The sequence below is a fragment of the Protopterus annectens genome, chromosome 1.part2, assembly GCF_019279795.1.
Source record: "Protopterus annectens isolate FY-2018-M chromosome 1.part2, PAN1.0, whole genome shotgun sequence".
In the NCBI taxonomy this organism is placed as follows: Eukaryota; Metazoa; Chordata; order Ceratodontiformes; family Protopteridae; genus Protopterus; species Protopterus annectens.
The window spans coordinates 1063160176-1063181404 of record NC_056727.1 but is presented as its reverse complement, the minus strand read 5'-3'; positions in this window follow the sequence as shown (position 1 = coordinate 1063181404).

Genomic DNA, 21229 nt, shown 5'->3' with positions numbered 1-21229 from the left:
AATTGTAACACATTTGTTTAAATCATAAGCAATGCAATTAAAAACTGAATGTATTATTAATTAATATTATCAAAATTGTCATAAATATAATAATATAATAAAAATTAAAAAAAGGTAAAAAATGCCCTCATAAAATTGTAAAATTATTATTATTATTATAAATACTATAAACACTAATATGTGCAAATAATAAAGAAAAAAAGTGTGAATAATAAATATATAAATACTTAAATGCATTAAAATACTTTATAAATACACTCTTAATGTTTCTACATTAAAAACAAACTAGGTTGTGGAATGTTGGAAAAAGTTATTGATGAACTAATCAGATACAATATGATCTTTGTTTTAAAATACTGGAAATGGAAATATGTCCATTAATGCCAGGTGAACAACTGGCATTAAGTCTTAACTGCCATAGACATTCTTTGGCTTCTAATAGGCTATCATAGTCTCCTCCTTTCTCCCAACAATTTGGAATTCTATCAATAAAAAAATATATAAATCGCTTGAAATTCTCACATTTAGTGCTGTGTACAAATAAAGCATTCATTATCTTTTTGTTTTTGATATCCCTGTTATGTTCCAAAATGTGTTCCCTCAATTTCCTAGTAGTTTTCCCAACATAATATGCTGGGCAGGAAACACATGTAGCCAAATGCACCACCATTTTTGGTGTTACAATTGCAGTGTCCTGGACATTTAATGGATCTCCCATATCCTTGCACCATAGTATAAGGTGCATCGTTTACAAATTTGCAAACTTTACAAAAAACACATCTACTCATTTTTGACATGGTATATGCTTGGCCTTTGTTGTTGTTTTCCAAACTTTCTTTGAGATTGGTGCCCCTACTGTATGTAACCTTTGGGAAATAACCAAGTATTTCATTATATTCTGTCTTATTAGCAAAAACACTTAACCAAGTATAATTTAATATTTGAACTATAGTGTCAGAATATTTACTGAATGGTAAAATAAAAGCATCTCTTTTGTTAGTATTAATACTAGTAATGTCCGTGGACATGGTGTTTAGTCCATATTTCAAAATTGGTTTGTATAGAGTATTTCTTTTCATCATAACTTCCTTCCTTATTCAGTTTATTAAATTTAATGGATAGCCCCTATCTAGAAACATGCTACTTATTAACTCAATTTCATTAATGAAATTAGTATCTTCACTAATAATACATGATAGCCTAACCATCTGACCTTTTACAAGGTTCTTTTTTTTTGAAAATGTGGGTAACAGCTATCATAATGAAGGAAGGATGCTTTATTTGTACACAGCACTAAATGTGAGAATTTCAAGCGATTTATATTTTTTGTTATTGATAGAATCCCCAATTGTTGGGAGAAAGGAGGAGACTATGATAACCTATTAGAAGCCAAAGAATCTCTATGACAGTTAAGACTTAACGCCAGTTGTTCACCTGGCATTAATGGTCATATTTCCATTTCCAGTATTTTAAAACAAAGATCATATTGTATCTGATTAGTTCATCAATAACTTTTTCCAGCATTCCACAACCTAGTTTGTTTTTAATGTAGAACCATTAAGAGTGTATTTATAAAGTATTTTAATGCATTAAAGTATTTATATATTTATTATTCACACTTTTTTCCATATTATTTGCACATATTAGTGTTTATAGTATTTATAATAATAATTATAATTTTACAATTTTATGAGGGCATTTTTTACTATTTTTTAATTTTATTATATTATTATATTTATGATAAGTTTGCATTGCTTTCTGTCATTTTGGCACACTTTTGTTGCTGGACTGTCCCCATATAGTTGTTGTAATAGCACACTGCTATTTGTCTGACAGTGGCCATATGACATAATAGTGGGAATTTGCCCATAGGGGACCCACCACAGTAGACTCTAGTGAAGGGTGTAGGGACATACAGCACAACCTGTCTCTGCACACAGGGACATAACACAGTATTGCTACTTTCTCAATGATATCCACACATGTAGTGCATTTCCAGACTGTGGGGTATAATGTGTGAGGGAACAGTAGAGTGTGCAGGACATTATGGGCATGCAGGATCTGTACATAGAGGACATCCACGTATCTGGTCCTGTAATGTGTTCACCTCTTCTTATCTTTCAGGAACCATGTATCACAGGAGACATCCACCATTCATAACTGCAGAGAATGACATAAAGCTGGGTGGCCTCAGGCACCACCATCACATCTTGCTTAGCAGGGCTCAGCACAATCGTGAACAGTGGGCAGCATTGTGCGTAGACCTTGTAAGGGCCATTAATCAGACTGGCCAACAGGACAGGACCTATCAGCAGGTCCAACACTGGGCAACAGATATGATGAATGCTGCACGTCAAAGGGAAGCTGCTGTTGCCAGAGATGATGCTGCCACCAGTGGAGGGTCTGCAATGGAACAACCACTCTCAGCCACAGAGTAATTCCTGGTGAACCTAGGATCAACCAACAGCTCCCAGGCATCCATCAAGCCATACATCCTGGAGGTGGGTGCCATAGTGTCCATAGAAGAGGAGCGTCCAGGTAAGCTTACTGTGTTCACCAGTGTAACACTATATCAGTCATTGCAGCAGGCTGTACATACCATTACATGGCAGTCAGGTCTATCTGCATTGGGGGGGGGGTTTATGGACAGTTGTGCACACATACTCAAACTGTCAGCAATACAGCCATTATCACAGTAGCTACTATACATGTGGATATATGCACATATTACCTTGTAGCACTGCAGCATTTGGTGATGCTGACAATACCTCTCCCTCACCTTTTCATAGGTCCATCAGGTGTGGTCGAAGCCCATGGTTCTGTACCTGGTAACTGTGATACGGTTATTTTATGGATCATATGTACCATAAGAAAGTTAAGGGCTGCCATTTTGCCCTATGTATAATTGTTGTGCTTAGCTAGAGTAGACTATTTGTATGTTCCAATCTGGAACAGTTAACTGCAGTGCATAGACTGGGTAATAACAGGTGTGTATTTGTACAAACATTAGCATGTTTGCACTTATAGTTATGAGTGACTATGCAGCCTGCTATACATGAGGCAATTACTCCAAGATGCCTGTTCAAACACAATAGAGAGATGGTACATACCTGAGGCAGTGATACTACAACTTGCATATCAGTCTCAAGATAGGTGTACTAGGTGTTATGTGTAGTTCTACCATATACAATATATTGCATACCTCACAGGTGTATTTTACTGACAACATTAACTGGATGTAGCTGAAGTGAATGTTATAAAGGGCTTGTCTTGTCTGTGTATGTTGTTGTGTGTTTGTGTGTTGTGCATGGGAGCAGAGACGAGAAGATGTGGCTCGTGTAATGCAGTTATGGATCCTCATTTTTATGCATCTGTGTGGATTACCATACATAACAGTGCAGGTAGTAATGCACTGCTTTTGTTTTGCTTCTCTCAGATGAATGGAGGGGGTTGGCGTCTGTCCCTTTCACAACCTGATGTCAGCATCTGATCAGACTCTGATGATGATGGTGGTCATAGTGAGGCAAAGGTGGGGTTGTAAGGGGCTGAATCTGTCCCAGAGGTTGAGATTCCTCTTCTGCCCCATCATCCCTTCACACAGTCAGTATGCCCACACATACCCAGTTCCCAGAAGCCAGAAATATTGGACAGTCAGAGAGTGACAATATTACACAGGACAGTGTGAGAGCTATGGTGTCACTGAGTGTAGACACTGGCCATTGCCAGAGAGGTGGTGAGGTCACACACAGGCAGATTGACAGGGGTGCTTGAAGGTGGTCTGCTGTCCATCCACCATCTATCGCAGGTGTCACATCACAGGTCACTCGCCACATGTTTTGGGCCATCATGTAGGCACAGGCCCATACTGAATGAAACACCAGATGGATGCTTAGGGTTATGGATGCAGCACATTCTGACATCCATGACTGCCTCCACTGGATTGGTGACACCCTGGATCTGTTCACTGATGTAGTGGACTGATGGTGGGCTGAGACAGTGTCTATCTTTGACAACACATTGTGCTGGAACATCTGGTTAGAGGTGGACATCGGACATGTGGATGTAGCCCAGCAGCACCATCTGATGAGAGTCCACGTGGCCGTGCACACTTATGCTCCTGTAGTGGCAGTACCTCCAGCGGTACAGAGGGAAGTGTGCTGTTCATACCATGAAGTGGCAGGCTATGGGGACATGATCCTGAGTGGTCCTGTTGGGGACACAGGCCCAGCAGACAGCAGTCACTGTCAGGTTCTAGCACTGCATCTGACCTTGGGCATGGTGTGGTCAGTGCTACTCCTTTAGGAGCCTGTTCCCATGTTCATTGCCGGAGATAGTGAACTGCCCACTCTACTATGTACGGTCCACAGTTGTCCATTATATACACATGTAGGGCTAGCACTGGGCTTGGTTGTGTACATGCACACACTCCAACCCCACTGTCACATACAGGTCACCAATAGACACACATGACACCTCTCCATGGCCCATCTAAAAAGCACCCATTCTTGACTCACACACATGCTGTCAACTGTTTGACACAGCCTAGGCCTCTGGCAACCCCACACCACACCCTGTGCATGTGATGGTACTGTGCCACATTCCTGCCATCCATGCCATCAATGCAGGGACTTGAAAATATGCGGCTAGTCACAGGGCCTTAAAATGCATAACTCATACCTCTCAACTGTACACATTTTCACAATACGTCCAGATATTTGGCTCATATTTTGTTCTGTTCGTCTTTTTCCTGGAAAATCACTGGGATGATCTCAGGATTGTAGTCACTACATAATCACATATATTTGAGTTTCAGACTTCAAATCCTTTAGAAAATGTATTTTAAAACAAACCCGGTTACTCTAGCAACTTTCTAAGTTTATAAGACCAATATTTAAAATATGTCCCTATTTGTACCCCCATTTTGCCAAGCTTTGTCCAGATTTTTTGCATGAAGAGGTTGAGAGGTATGGCATAACCATTTCACAAAGATAGGCCAGGTGGGCATGTCTCTAGTGCTGCAAGGGTACATATTTACACAAACAAGTTGGATGCTGTCAGATTAGACTCCCTCCCTATCTAGTAATACATACTATAGTTTGTAGTACTTATCACATACACCCTGGAGTTTATCTGATATCAGAGTGTTGGCCAGTGCTCTTAAGGTGGATGACACCAGCAGGCCTTGTAAAGGAGGCCAATATTGAGGATAGCAGCTAGTCAGATGCATAACCATTGCCAGAGATAAGCCAGATGGGCATGTTTGTTGTGCCATAAGGGGATATATGTACATACAAACCCACATACTGAAGTTGGATGATGTGATATTAGAACCCCTACCTATCTACTGTTACATACTACAGCTTGCAGTGCTTATCTCATGCGCTACATAATGCTCTTGATGTGGATAATGTCAGCAGGCCTTGTAGAGGATGGAATTTAGAGGCCAGCAGCCAGTCATAGGGCCATAACATGCATGTCATTGTACAGAGGTAGCCCATGTACCTATGTCCATAGTTCTGTGAGGAGATATGTTGATACACACACACACAGACTTACATGATGTGAGATTAGAACCCCAACCTATCTAGAAATACACACTATAGGTTGCAGTACTTATTGCATGTGCCACGTAGTTTATCTGTTGTTAGATTGTCAGCCAGTGCTCTTAAGGTGGATGATATCAGCAAAGCTTATAGTGGAGAGAATTTCGAGGCCAGTCACAGGGCCATCAAACGCATACCATTGCATGGAGATTGCCCATGTGGGCATGTTCATAGTGCTGTGAGGGGATATATTGATAGACACCCACACAGAGATGTAGTATTACACACTACAGCCCACAGTACTTATTGCACATGCCACAGGATATGTCTGTTATATAGGTTGATGCAGGCACAGTACTTGTGGAGTACACAAAGTGGCCTTGTGTTAGACAGCATGTGTGGCCTATAGAGTGATACTGCTTGATACTGTTAATGTATCTAGTGTCCTGGGGTGGGATGTCTGGTAATATCCCTGCTAAGTGTGTACACTTACCAGTATGGCCATATGTGGCTGTTAGCAGTTTGATAGACAGATATGTGGCCAAGGACAATATGACCTGTCCAAGGCATACATTGCAGCCATTATACATTACACAATGTACGTACCTGTGTCTGTCTACAGGGTGGCAGTCCACAGGCACAGGGGACTGTGGGTGAGTGGATTATGTACTGTTGTGGCCTTGGTCTGGTTCCATCGGACAACTGTTGTGATGTGTAAGTGCAGATAAGCCCAGCATTCTGGGATATGTGGAGACATTCGTACATCCCAACCCATATCTATATAAATGTGTATAGCAGGGATATCTCCTTAAATTTTGTTGTGTGTGTACGTTATGTACATGTGTTATGTAGATATATGTGAAGAGTCTATGTATCAGCTATATATATATATATATATATATATATATATATATATATACATCTTGTTATCATATGTATATATATATATATATATATATATATATATATATATATATATATATATATATATATATATATATATTTATATATATGGTTCCCTATCAGATGCCTGAAACACTATAAGCCTGAAAATCAAAATTCTGAAAACTATAGACTGAAAGTTCAAAATCCTGAAAGACCAAAATCCTGAAACTCAAAATCCTGAAAACACAAATAATGCTAATATGTCACTATAAAGACACTAATATCTACCAACTGACCCTGATCCTAACCCTAACCCTAAGGGCCATCACTATCGCACACTCACCTGACTCGCGCATTAACCCTAACTCACTTAAACCGCCCCTAACCCTAACATAAAACCAACCGCACACTTACCTGAACCCAACGCATGACCCAACACCACAGGGCTAACAATAGCAAAGCCACAATGACGTCAGTATGTCCATTTTGTGTTTTCAGGATTTTGAGTTTCAGGATTTTGGTCTTTCAGGATTTTGATCTTTCAGTCTATAGTTTTCAGGATTTTGATTTTCAGGCTTATAGTGTTTCAGGCTTCTGATAGGGAACCATATATATATATATATATATATATATATATATATATATATATATATATATATATATATATATATATATATATATATATATGTTTATTTATACACCACATACTGGTAGATACACTATTCAAGTGAGAGGGGGATAGGAAGAGACAGATATGTATATGTAGCTGTATGTATGTACAGACATATTTCCACATAGCAGGTCTTTGGGCGATAGAGGCAACAGACGTCGGCTCAAGTTAGCTAAGTGTAGGAGCATGCCCAATGTGGCTGTCAGTACTTACAAGGTCACTCCAGGCCAGAGCTCCCTGTAATCCAGTCAGGGATTATGTGTGCACTGCAGGCAGTTGGCTGCTGCACCTGCTGCCACAGTATTGCACTTCCCTATTATTGTCCAAGGCATTCCCCAGCTGTTTGCTGACCTTAATATGTGACTCTTACCTCAGAACTTTACAGAGCTTCACAGACTTTCCAGAATCTTGCCTCATATTTGTGGTCCATTTTACATAACAATTTGGTTTTCTGGCAAAGTAGTGGCAAATCTGTAAAGGTTGAAGTCAATAAATAATGCCAGACATTTGAGTTTCAGAGTCCATACACATCAGGAAATTCATGCTAATGTTAGACGTGTTATTCTATTGACATTCTATGTTTGTAAGATCTAACATTTAAAACCTGTCCCTATTTGTGGCCTTTGGTCCCATGTTTATTCATGGCTTTGGCCAGATTTCCTGTTCTAAGAGGTTGAGAAGTTTGATGTGACTGGGGTATATGATGTAACACCACACAAAGGGTGACAGTCTGCATACCTCTCCCAGTACATGTTTTTGCAGAATGCCCAGCATTTCACCCCATATGTCTGCTCTGTTCCTCATACATTTGTGGTTTTCCAGTACTATACTGTAAACAGCAGTCACTGAACTGTTGTAACTACTGACATATTTCAGTGATGGCCTTTTCATCCTGCAGCTAATCTGACCTGATGCAGCCTGCTGTTATACTAGCCTCCTGCTATTTTCCTCAGAGCATGTGTAATGTCTGTCTTTAGGTATGGCCCTTTGACCCCCATTTACTCTGGCTTTGCCAAGTTTTGTTGCAGTAACATATTTTGGGGTTATGACAGTCTGTGGGAATACCCACCATATGAGTACGTCACATGCAAAAGACGATGCATGCTGCCAGATTCGAACCATCAACACCATCCCCCATGCTACTGTCCCTGTCCAGTGAGCCACACCAGCCACCAGACAGAGAGGTTTCATTCCTCACACTATCAGCAACATACAGGAATTGTCTGGTCTACTGGTATATGATTGCAGACTTACTGTTACAGCAGTTGTATGGGAACACTAATAGGTTCATAGGTTCATACTAGGCTTCCTGCCCTAGGACATTTATAAGCCTAGCCAGAGTGTGTATGGCTTTCGCCACCCATTTTAAATTAATTTTGCTATGCCCTTTTTCGAGGTTAGTATACTGTGCCTCTGTCTAACAGTGACACAGAAGTGATACCCGGGTTAAACCTATGATCTCCCATCCACTCATCAAGATTCCTCTTGAAGAGAGTCAGTGAGGGACTCTGCCTAACCTGGACTGGGATTTTATTCCAGAGTGAAGGGAGCCTCTGGGTTATGAATCTGTCCCTCCAGCATGTCCTATTTATTTCACTGCTGAGGTTTAAGTCCCTTGAGCGCGTAGCTCGATGGGATTTGGATTTTCTGAGGTGCAGCATGTCCATTAATTACGGGTTGGACATGGCTTTATACGTCAGGCACAGATCGGCTCTGAGCAGGCGGTATGCCACTGAGTAGAGCTGGAGTTTCTTTAACCGGGCAGCATACCACATCTGTTTGAGCCCCTTGATCCTCTTGGTGAGGTACTTTTGGGGTTTTTCCAGTTGCTGCAGGTGTCTGGTAAGGTACATCCCAAAAGGGGCATTGTACTCAATTATGGGCCTGATGAGGGATGAGTAAAGAGGCACGATGACCTCCCCTGATCTAGATGTGAATCCCTTCATGATTAGGTGGGCTTTATAAAATGTTTTTCTAACCACTTTGGCCACGTGGTTGTCAAATGAGAGATTGCTATCAACTTGGGTCCCCAGGTCCCTAATTACTTCTTCTGTACTTAATGGATTACCACCTATGTGGTAATTTGTGGGCACTTTGTTTTTGCCAAAGGGGATGACTATACACTTTTGGCATTTAGCTTGAGGCCATGGCTCTGGCACCAGTTGTCTGTTTCTATGAGGCCCTTTTGGAGGATGCTTGTGTCGGCTGGAGAGTCTATTATGGCACCCAGTTTGCAGTCATCTGCGAACTTGGTCAGCCACAGTCCTTCCATGTTGGCCTGTACCTCCGAGAAATATATACCAAACAAGAGAGGTCCCAAGACTGAGCCTTGTGGGACACCACTTGTAACTGGTTTGGAGTCTGACATGGCTCCAGCTATTCTAACCATGTGGGTTCTGTCCTTGAGCCAGTTTGCAATCCATCTAGTGACATAGGGGTTTATATTTAAGCTGGTGAGCTTATCTATAATGCCCGAGTGGGGTATTGTATCGAAGGCTTTTGTGAGGTCCAGGTAGGCTGTGTGGACCACCTTTCCCTTGTCAATGGCTTTGGTGACTGTTTCAAAGAAATCGACCACGTTTAAGAGGCAGGATCTGCCCTTAACAAAGCCAAACTGGGTAGGATCCAGTGTCTGTAGGTCCCCAATATCTTTATTTGTAAGGTCCATGATGATCCTTTCCATAGCTTTGCAGACCAAGCTAGTGAGACTTATGGGGCAATAGTTTCCAGGATCCATTGAGGCACCACCTTTGTGGAGAGGGACCACTGTTGCTGTACGCCACTCTTTGGGTACATATCCTGTAGTAAGGCTGAGATTGAACAGTAGTTTTAAGTTTGGGTTTAGCTCTTCTTGGAGTTCATGTAGGATGCAGCCCGAGACACCGTCTGGTCCCATTGATGCTGTGTTTCTTGCTTTGGAGAGGGCATCTCTTACCTGAGCATCTGAGATGTCAGGGGGGCAGCACTCTGCTGGGATAGATATTATCCCTTTTGGTGGGGAGGGGGTGAGAAGTTTGCGCTGAACCTGTCAGCTAGGATGTTGGCAATGTCTGTGGGTTCGGTGTATTTTTTGTCATTTTGGACTAATTCTGAGCATATCTGGGAATTCCCACCCAGGTTCCTAACATAACTAAAGAAAGCCTTGTGATTATCCTTAGTGTCCTGTGCAATTTTTCTCTCGAAGCTTGCCTTAGACGATTTTATGAGTGCCTGTAGTTTTTTGCTAATACTGATCAGAGATGCCTTCCCTTTTTGGGATTTTGCTCTGTCATGTAGTAGCTTCCTCCTTCTATTGTATAGTTTGTTTATGGCTGGGGTCCACCAGACAGGACGTCTGCCTTTGGAGGATTGGGTCTTGGTTTTATTTGGGATTGCATGATCCATGCATTCCTGAAGGTGTTCATAGAATGCGTTTATAAAGGATTTTGTGGTCTGGGCTGTATTATCCACAGGCCCGGGGGCTTTGAAGGATTCCACCTCAGTTTTGAGGAGTGTAAAATTTGCTTTAGAGAAGTTTTTCACTGTGGTTTTCTGGGCATGGGGTGGGGTCGGGATGTGAATATCCAGTGAGATTAGTTTATGGTCTGATCTTACCAGTGAGGGATACACTTCTATTCTGGAGCATAGAGTCCCCATGTTGGTGATGATCAGGTCCAGTATGTTTTCCCCTCTTGTGGGAGTGGTAACAAGTTGTTCCATAGCATTTGAGTTTATGAATTCTAGGAACCTTTGGGCTAGGGTGTTGGAGCTAGAGTAATGCTCCCAGTCTATGGTTGGGTAGTTGAAGTCACCCAATATAATGGTGTTTGGAGAGACCTTCATATTTTCCAGTGTTCTCAGGAAGGCTGAGTGGGGTTCCTGGGTTTGAGAGGGTGGTCTGTAACAGGCTATAAACTGGAAGGCAGTTCTACCCACTGTTAGTTGCACATGGATAGTCTCTGATGCTTCGTCCTGTGCCACCAACCTGGAGGTGTGGGTATCTTTGAAGAATATTGATACTCCCCCTCCTTTTGTGGTTCATGTTTGGGGTGGGGGATGACCTGCCCATGCTGTGCTTGCACAGACGGTCTTGCGACTGTCGTGTGACCCCACTGTTTGGCATCTCCCTTGAATAATGTCATGGAGTTACCACCCATGTGGCCTAATGGATATTATGGGGCACAAACTAGTGAACAGAGTATCTGTTGTCCCAAGTGGCTGTTAGATATGTACAAGTAGCCCAGTAGCCCACTATATATCTCTGCAAGAAGCCCAATAGAACACTATATATAGCCCACTATATTCTCTGCTACCATACTGTAGTACCCTTTACAAGTGGTGTATAGGAGAGTGACTTACCTTGCAAATGCAGCAGTTGACAGACTTGTAGTTCAGGGCTAACTCTGTTTGATGCATGCAGACCACAGCCAATACATGGTGAGGTACAGGTTGTGTTGTCTGGGTGGCATCATGTTTACTAATATATATGCAAGTCAGAGTAAGGTGTCAGTTCCTATGGCCCTAGGTTGTCAGTGCCTGTGGTATGCATTGTCTTTTGGCCAAGGCCATCGCATATTGGGCACACTTATGTCTGTCTACAGGGACAGCCTCAGGGGGTTCCTCCTCTGGGTTCCCATGTGGCTGCAGCTGTAGTGACCTAGGCACTGGTGGGAGACTGTGTATCTCTTCTCTTTGCTGATCCTTCTGCAGCTATTTCTGCAGGATCATATTGTGTAGCATGTCATATACTGTGAACATCTGCGCACATGTGGCTGGAGTACTGCAGGGCTCCACCAGATATATCGAAGCACAGGAACCATGACTTCAACAGCCCCAACACACACTCTATGATGTTCCTAGTTTGTGCATGTGCCTCATTATGGCATTCTTCAGTGGGTGGTTGTGCATTTCTGATGGGTGTCATTATCCACGGTTCCAGTGCATAGCCAGCACCCCCCAGTAAATGGTCTTGTGGGATGTCCCCCCAGAAAACATCTGATATACCTGTGGTGCATGCCAGATATAGGAGTCATGATAACTGCCAGGGCTGCCAGCACACACATTCAGGATAATGCCCTGGGCATTGCACATGACCTGGTAAAACATACAGAAGGCTCCTCAGAGGTCACTTGAATAGATTTTATTGTTCACCATACACCCAATATAATCCAACTTGGAAAACGTACATAAAAATACATAACGTCCATAACATGAAAGTACTTAGCGCTTTCACCCTAAATCACTTCTGGGCATCTTCAGAGTACTAACGAATTATACAGCCAACAACAGTTATATAGGTATGTTCTTAATTACACAACGCCTACCATTGGTTAATTGATATACTAATACAGTTTTAAAAAAATATATGTATTATATATTTATTATTAGAATTGTAACACATTGGTTTAAATCATAAGCAATGCAATTAAAAACTGAATGTATTATTAATTAATATTATCAAAATTATCATAAATATAATACTATAATAAAAATAAAAAAAAAAGTAAAAATGCCCTCATAAAATTGTAAAATGATAATTATTATTATAAATACTATAAACACTAATATGTGCAATTAATAAGGAAAAAAGTGTGAATAATAAATATATAAATACTTAAATGCATTAAAATAATTTATAAATACACTCAATGTTTCTACATTAAAAACAAACTAGGTTGTGGAATGCTGGAAAAAGTTATTGATGAACTAATCAGATACAATATGATCTTTGTTTTAAAATACTGGAAATGGAAATATGTCCATTAATGCCAAGTGAACAGCTGGTGTTAAGTCTTAAGTGCCATAGACATTCTTTGGCTTATAATTGGATATCATAGTCTCATCCTTTCTCCCAACAATTGGGAATTCTATCAATAACAAAAAATATAAATTGCTTGAAATTCTCACATTTAGTGCTGTGTACAAATGAAGCATTCACTATCTTTTTGTTTTTGATATCCCTGTTGTGTTCCAAAATGCGTTCCCTCAATTTCCTAGTGGTTTTCCCAACATAATATGCTGGGCAGGAAACACATGTAGCCAACTACACCAGCATTTTGGTGTTACAATTGCAGTGTCCTGAACATTTAATGGATCTCCCATATCCTTGCACCATAGTATAAGGTCCATCGTTTACAAATTTGCAAACGTTTCAAAAACCACATCTCCTCATTTTTGACATGGTATATGCCCGGCCTTTGTTGTTGTTTTCCAAACTTTCTTTGAGATTGGTGCCCCTACTGTATGTAACCTTTGGGAAATAACCAAGTATTTCATTATATTCTGTCTTATTAGCAAAACCACTTAGCCAAGTATCATTTAATATTTGAACTATAGTGTCAGAATATTCATTGAATGGTAAAATAAAAGCATCTCTTTTGTTAGTATTAATACTAGTAATGTCCGCGGACATGGTGTTTAGTCCATATTTCAAAATTGGTTTGTATAGAGTATTTCTTTTCATCATAACTTCCTTCCTTATTTGGTTTATTAAATTTAATGGATAGCCCTTATCTAAAACATGTTACTTATTAACTCAATTTCATAAATGAAATTAGTATCTTCACTAATAATACGTGATAGCCTAACCATCTGACCTTTTACAAGGTTCTTTTTTTGAAAATGTGGGTGACAGCTATCATAATGAAGGAAGGAATTCGAATATGTATGTTTACAAAAAATATTAGATTCAACTTTGTTGTTGTTAAAATACATACATATATCCAAATATTCACACTGGTCTTCATGTATTTTGGTTGTGAAATTCAGAAAGGTCGATGTAGTACCTAAGTAGCTTATAAACTCACTTAATTCCCCCTTTTTGCCTTTCCAAAAAATTAAAATATCATCCAGGTATCTGACATAAAATAATATTTTTGTCCAGAACCTGGAGGAAAAAATACTTTCGGTTTTCCATTGTGCTAATACCAAATTGGCATAAATGGGGGTGCATCTGGCCCCCCATTGCTACCCCTGTGCGTTGTCTAAATATTCACCTTCCATGTACATAAAATTATTAAATAAGACCATTTCCATCATCTCTACTAATAACTTACATTTCACAATACGTAATCCACTGTATCTATCTAAAATTATCTCAAACATTTCCAGACCCAACTTATGGGGTATAACTGAAAATAAATTTATCACATCAATGGTAACCATAACAGTATCATCAGTATTGTTCTCCATATTGTAAGTCCTTAATTTGTCCAGGCAATGCCAAGAATCCTTGATAATATGGGGGAATTGATTAAGAATATCCTTACAATAAAAATCAATATACCAAGCTATGGCTTCCAGTTTAGAACCCTTAGCTGAAACAATCAGCCTGCAGGGGGGGTTATAAACACTTTTATGTGTTTTTGGAATGCCAAAAATTGACAGAGTTACAGGATGTTCCACAATGAGATATTTATATTCAGGTTTATCAATCATTCCTTCTATCAGATAATCATAGACTAACCAGTCCATCTTAGTGTATGCCCTATTCATCTCAAATTTGGATACTTTTTCATATGTTTCATCATCATCAAGCATGTTGGTCATTCTGTTAATACAATCTATTTTAGTCATTATTACCACCCCTCCGCCTTTATTAGGCTTCATGACTCTGTATTTGTCATTGGTAGCAAGTACTTTTAAACAAAATCTCTCTGCATTGGTGAGGTTGTCTTCTTTGTTCGTAGGTGTTTTTACTATTCTACGTATTTGTGATTCACATAACATCTCAAGTAAATGCATAATAGGATTTTGAGGTGGTATAAATGTGCTAGATCTTTTTAAAGTCAGCCTACCTAGATCAGGTTCAACCCCCCTATTCTGGTTGGCAAAAAACATTTTTAAATTTGACAGTCTTGTATAAATTTTTAAATTGATAAGTAATCTTCCTATATCGTGTCTAAATTTAGGAACAAAGGTAAAACCTTTCTTGAATAGTGCAACATATTCTGGGCCAAGTGTAATACCTGTATAATTATACAAACTAAAACCTCCATCTATAATAATTATGTTTGAAGGTTTGTCTTCTTCTGAAACAATCTCAAAATCAACACTCTCTGTATTATTTTTATCAATAACAAAGTTTTCACTTAACCTACTATCATCTAAAAAATCATTGTCAAAAAGGAGTTCATAATTTTTACTTACTATTGTGTTGTCAGGTAAAAAAGTTACCAAATTTGTTTCAATTTCGCTCAGTAATGAATGTTTTTCCTGTAGGTTGAAGCATTCCTGTATTGCATCTGTTGGTGTGGTTGACCCTGATACTTGTCGCGTAACCTTTCCGATCTCCTCAGGACTGGTTTGTCTAAAAAAACTGTATCGTTTTCATTATGCCCCATATTGTCACTCTTACTATACTGTAACCTATGTGAATTGTTTGTGTAGTTAGGCCTGTCATATTTATTTTAATGACCTTCCCCTTCAGAATATAATGCAGCACACTTTCACCCTCTTGTTTCCGCTTAAAATTTTTAAATTCTCTAAAATGGTTATAGGCCCTCTTATTAGCATAATTCTTACTATCCCTTAAAAGCTTTTTGTTTTTATATTCCAACCCTTTCATAACAAAATTGTCAAGATCCTTTAGAATGTTATCTGTTCTGTGTTTGTTGATCTTAAACAACAAATCATTGCGTATACTTCTGTCTAGTTCGGTTAATGTTACATCTAATTTGCTTAATTTATTATTATTATTATTATTTCTAATAACAGGACGCATAAGGTCTAAACCAGTTCTGTCGTATAAATGTAACAGTTCATCAAACAGTTCAGAGTCATAATGGAACCCAAAAGGTAATTTGAAAATACGTAACCCTTTAGGTACCATTTCCAACTCCAACAATCTCTCTAGGAATGTGTTGTCCATCTGTAAGGTTTGAAACTGTTTTAAACTCTTTTCAAATTCTGTAATCTGTTGGTTCAAAGTCCCCATGTCCTTGATATTTGATTTAAGTATACTGGCAAAACTTGGTGCCTTCAATATGTCCTTAATATTCGAAAACTTGTTCATGTTTAAAACCCCCTTGTTGCCGTCTCCAGCGTTCAACGCAGAATTCGAAGGTGGAATCACAGATCTTGAACTTCCGTTATTTCTCTTATATCTGCCTCCTATGGAATCTGCTGAACCATTGCTAGCTGACAGACGATTAGGACTGTTACCCAGGGTAGAGTGCAATGTTAATAACTGTTCCTGAGACTCTGTAATAGTAACATTAAGACCCTGAGATGATTTGTTACCATATTCTTGTACTAAACTAATCAGGCATTGTGTAGCTTCCAAATGCTGCTTCAATAATAGCTCCATGTTCGATAAAATAATCGAATAGAATAAGAGCCAGTAATTTGCAAAATCCAAAGGTGAATGTGCATAATAAAATTCCGTCAAGCAAACCACTTCAGAGACCTCAACCTCTTCAAGTATACACCATAAACTCCGTTACCTAGTAAAACATACAGAAGGCTCCTCAGAGGTCACTTGAATATATTTTATTGTTCACCATACACCCAATACAATCCAACTTGGAAAACATACATAAAAATACATAACGTCCATAACATAAAAGTACTTAGCGCTTTCACCCTAAATCACTTCTGGATATCTTCAGAGTACTAACAAATTATACAGCCAACAACAGTTATATAGGTATGTTCTTAATTACACAACGCCTGCCATTGGTTAATTGATATACTAATACTGTTTTAAAAAAAATATATGTATTATATATTTATTATTACAATTGTAACACATTTGTTTAAATCATAAGCAATGCAATTAAAAACTGAATGTATTATTAATTAATATTATCAAAATTATAATAAATATAATAATATAATATAATAAAAATAAAAAAAAATAGTAAAACATGCCCTCTAAAATTGTAAAATTATAATTATTATTATAAATACTATAAACACTAATATGTGCAAATAATAAGGAAAAAAGTGTGAATAATAAATATATAAATACTTAAATGCATTAAAATACTTTATAAATACACTCTTAATGTTTCTACATTAAAAACAAACTAGGTTGTGGAATGCTGGAAAAAGTTATTGATGAACTAATCAAATAGAATATGATCTTTGATTTAAAATACTGCAAATGGAAATATGTCCATTAATGCCAGGTGAGCAACTGGTGTTAAGTCTTAACTGCCATAAACATTCTTTGGCTTCTAATAGGGTATTATAGTCTCCTCCTTTCTCCCAACAATTGGAAATTCTATCAATAACAAAAAATATAAATCGCTTGAAATTCTCACATTTAGTGCTGTATACAAATAAAGCATTCACTATCTTTTTGTTTTTGATATCCCTGTTATGTTCCAAAATGTGTTCCCTCAATTTCCTAGTAGTTTTCCCAACATAATATGCTGGGCAGGAAACCCATGTAGCCAAATACACCACCATTTTGGTGTTACAATTGCAGTGTCCTGGACATTTAATGGATCTCCCATATCCTTGCACCATAGTATAAGGTCCATCGTTTACAAATTTGCAAACTTTACAAAAAACACATCTCCTCATTTTTGACATGGTATATGCCCAGCCTTTGTTGTTGTTTTCCAAACTTTCTTTGAGATTGGTGCCCCTACTGTATGTAACCTAAATAACCAAGTATTTCATTATATTCCGTCTTATTAGCAAAATCACTTAACCAAGTATCATTTAATATTTGAACTATAGTGTCAGAATATTCACTGAATGGTAAAATAAAAGTGTCTCTTTTGTTAGTATTAATACTAGTAATGTCCGTGGACATGGTGTGTAGTCCATATTTCAAAAGTGGTTTGTATAGCGTATTTCTTTTCATCATAACTTCCTTCCTTATTTGGTTTATTAAATTTAATGGATAGCCCCTATCTAGAAACATGTTACTTATTAACTCAATTTCATAAATGAAATTAGTATCTTCACTAATAATACGTGATAGCCTAATCATCTGACCTTTTACAAGGTTCTTTTTTTGAAAATGTGGATGACAGCTATCATAATGAAGGAAGGATGCTTTATTTGTACACAGGACTAAATGTGAGAATTTCAAGAGATTTATATTTTTTGTTATTGATAGAATTCCCAATTGTTGGGAGAAAGGAGGAGACTATAATACCCTATTAGAAGCCAAAGAATGTTTATGGCAGTTAAGACTTAACACCAGTTGCTCACCTGGCATTAATGGACATATTTCCATTTACAGTATTTTAAAACAAAGATCATATTGTATCTGATTAGTTCATCAATAACTTTTTCCCGCATTCCACAACCTAGTTTGTTTTTAATGTAGAAACATTAAGAGTGTATTTATAAAGTATTTTAATGCATTTAAGTATTTATATATTTATTATTCACAATTTTTTTCCTTATTATTTGCACATATTCGTGTTTATAGTATTTATAATAATAATTATAATTTTACAATTTTATGAGGGCATTTTTTACTATTTTTTTTTTATTTTTATTATATTATTATTTTTATGATAATTTTGATAATATTAATTAATAATACATTCAGTTTTTAATTGTATTGCTTATGATTTAAACAAATGTGTTACAATTCTAATAATAAATATATAATACATGTATTTTTTAAAGCAGTATTAGTATATCAATTAACCAATGGTAGGCGTTGTGTAATTAAGAACATACCTATATAACTGTTGTTGGCTGTATAATTTGTTAGTACTCTGAAGATGCCCAGAAGTGATTTAGGGTGAAATTTGTAAATGATGGACCTTATACTATGGTGCAAGGATATGGAGAGATTCATTAAATGTCCAGGACACTGCAACTGTAACACCAAAATGGTGGTGTATTTGGCTACATGTGTTTCCTGCCCAGCATATTATGTTGGGAAAACTACTAGGAAATTGAGGGAACGCATTTTGGAACACAACAGGGATATCAAAAACAAAAATATAGTGAATGCTTTATTTGTACACAGCACTAAATGTGAGAATTTCAAGCGATTTATATTTTTTGTTATTGATAGAATTCCCAATTGTTGGGAGAAAAGAGGAGACTATGATAACCTATTAGAAGCCAAAGAATGTCTATGGCAGTTAAGACTTAACGCCAGTTGTTCACCTGGCATTAATGGACATATTTCCATTTCCAGTATTTTAAAACAAAGATCATATTGTATCTGATTAGTTCATCAATAACTTTTTCCAGCATTCCACAACCTAGTTTGTTTTTAATGTAGAAACATTAAGACTGTATTTATAAAGTATTTTAATGCATTTAAGTATTTATATATTTATTATTCACACTTTTTTCCTTATTATTGTCACATATTAGTGTTTATAGTATTTATAATAATAATTATAATTTTACAATTTTATGAGAGCATTTTTTACTATTTTTATTTTTATTATATTATTATATTTATGATAATTTTGATAATATTAATTAATAATACATTCAGTTTTTAATTGCATTGCTTATGATTTAAACAAATGTGTTACAATTCTAATAATAAATATATAATACATATATTTTTTTAAAACTGTATTAGTATATCAATTAACCAATGGTAGGCATGTTGTAATTAAGAACATACCTATATAACTGTTGTTGGCTGTATAATTTGTTAGTACTCTGAAGATGCCCAGAAGTGATTTAGGGTGAAAGCGCTAAGTACTTTCATGTTATGGACGTTATGTATTTTTATGTACGTTTTCCAAGTTGGATTGTATTGGGTGTATGGTAAACAATAAAATATATTCAAGTGACCTCTGAGGAGCCTTCTGTATGTTTTACTAGTTAACGTAGTTTGTGGTGTATAATTCCACATGACCTTGCAGTTGGAGTGGTACCCCTTGTGGTTGCCATAGATTCTACACTGCTCCCTGTGTGGTGCTTTGATGTGTACATAAGTGCAATCTGTGGCACCCAGAACCTCGGGGTAGTGTGCTATATGGTAGAAGAGTAGCACACTGCTGGTTCTCTCCTCAGGGATGTGGGGAAAATTAATGTGCTCACTGGCATGCAGTAGCATGGCATCCATGAAGTGGTGGTGTACCCTGGAAGCAGATGACTGTGAGACCCCCATCATGTCCCCAGGTGGTCTTTGGAATGTACCTGTAGCCAGTATCCTAAGGGCTACACATACATTTGTTTCCACTGGGATGGGTTCCCCTCTATTTGCTCTGGGTCTGAGTTAAGTTCAGCACAGCCCAGTGAGTTCTTGTAGTATGTCCCTGTCCACACTGTAGTGCTGTACAATGTACAGCTCATGTAGCTCTTGGTAGGTTACCCTGGGCCTGAACACTCTTCTCCTTTTCATCTAGGGCTATGTTCAGCATCACTAGCAGCTGTACTGACCTCAGCATCTAGCACATACATATGTAGCAGACCTGCAGAAGCCCTTAGCATACTCTCACTTAAATTTTCAAGTCTGTACTCCAATGGTGCAAAGTATGGGGGAAACATCAGATTGTGGGGTGTATCGATACTTTATAGTGCTCTGCTCTCTGTGTAGTCTGTGTGATTGGCTACCTATGATGCATTCCACCTGCAAGGTATATCATTAAGGGTTTTTAATGGCCCTAGTTTAAGTGAAACAGGGCTTTTCAGTAATTAATATATCATTGGCTTTCTCAGCTATTTTTTATTGACAGCCTTCCTTGCTAAGTACTGCAGCATGACACGCAAACCTGCGCCGCAAAGATAAACTGAGTTTAGCAGGTCATAGGCACAACCCCATGGAAGGTCAAGCTTAGCACAGTGATGCACCTCACAGACATGCGCAAACAAAGCTATGTCAAACCCAGAGCTGTTGGACATGCTCCACTTAAAGAAATCCCAATCCCTCTGAGCTATACGCTGTAGGGACCTAAATCTTGTCGCCACAATAAACAGAACATACTGGAGGGATAGATTCCTGTCCCAGAAACTTCCCATACTCTGGAACAGACTAGCCATCTATGTCAAACAGAGCTCTTCATTATCACTCTTCAAGAAAAATCTTGATGATTGGATGGGGAATAGGAAATTCACCCTGGGGATCACTTCTGTGGTTCTGCTCAACAGGGACACAGGAAAATAATTTTCTTGGGTGGCGAAAGCCAGGATGCCTTTTTGGCTAGGCTTATATAGGCCCTAGAGCCAATAGCCTAGTACCTACCTATGAACCTATGAACCCATGAAT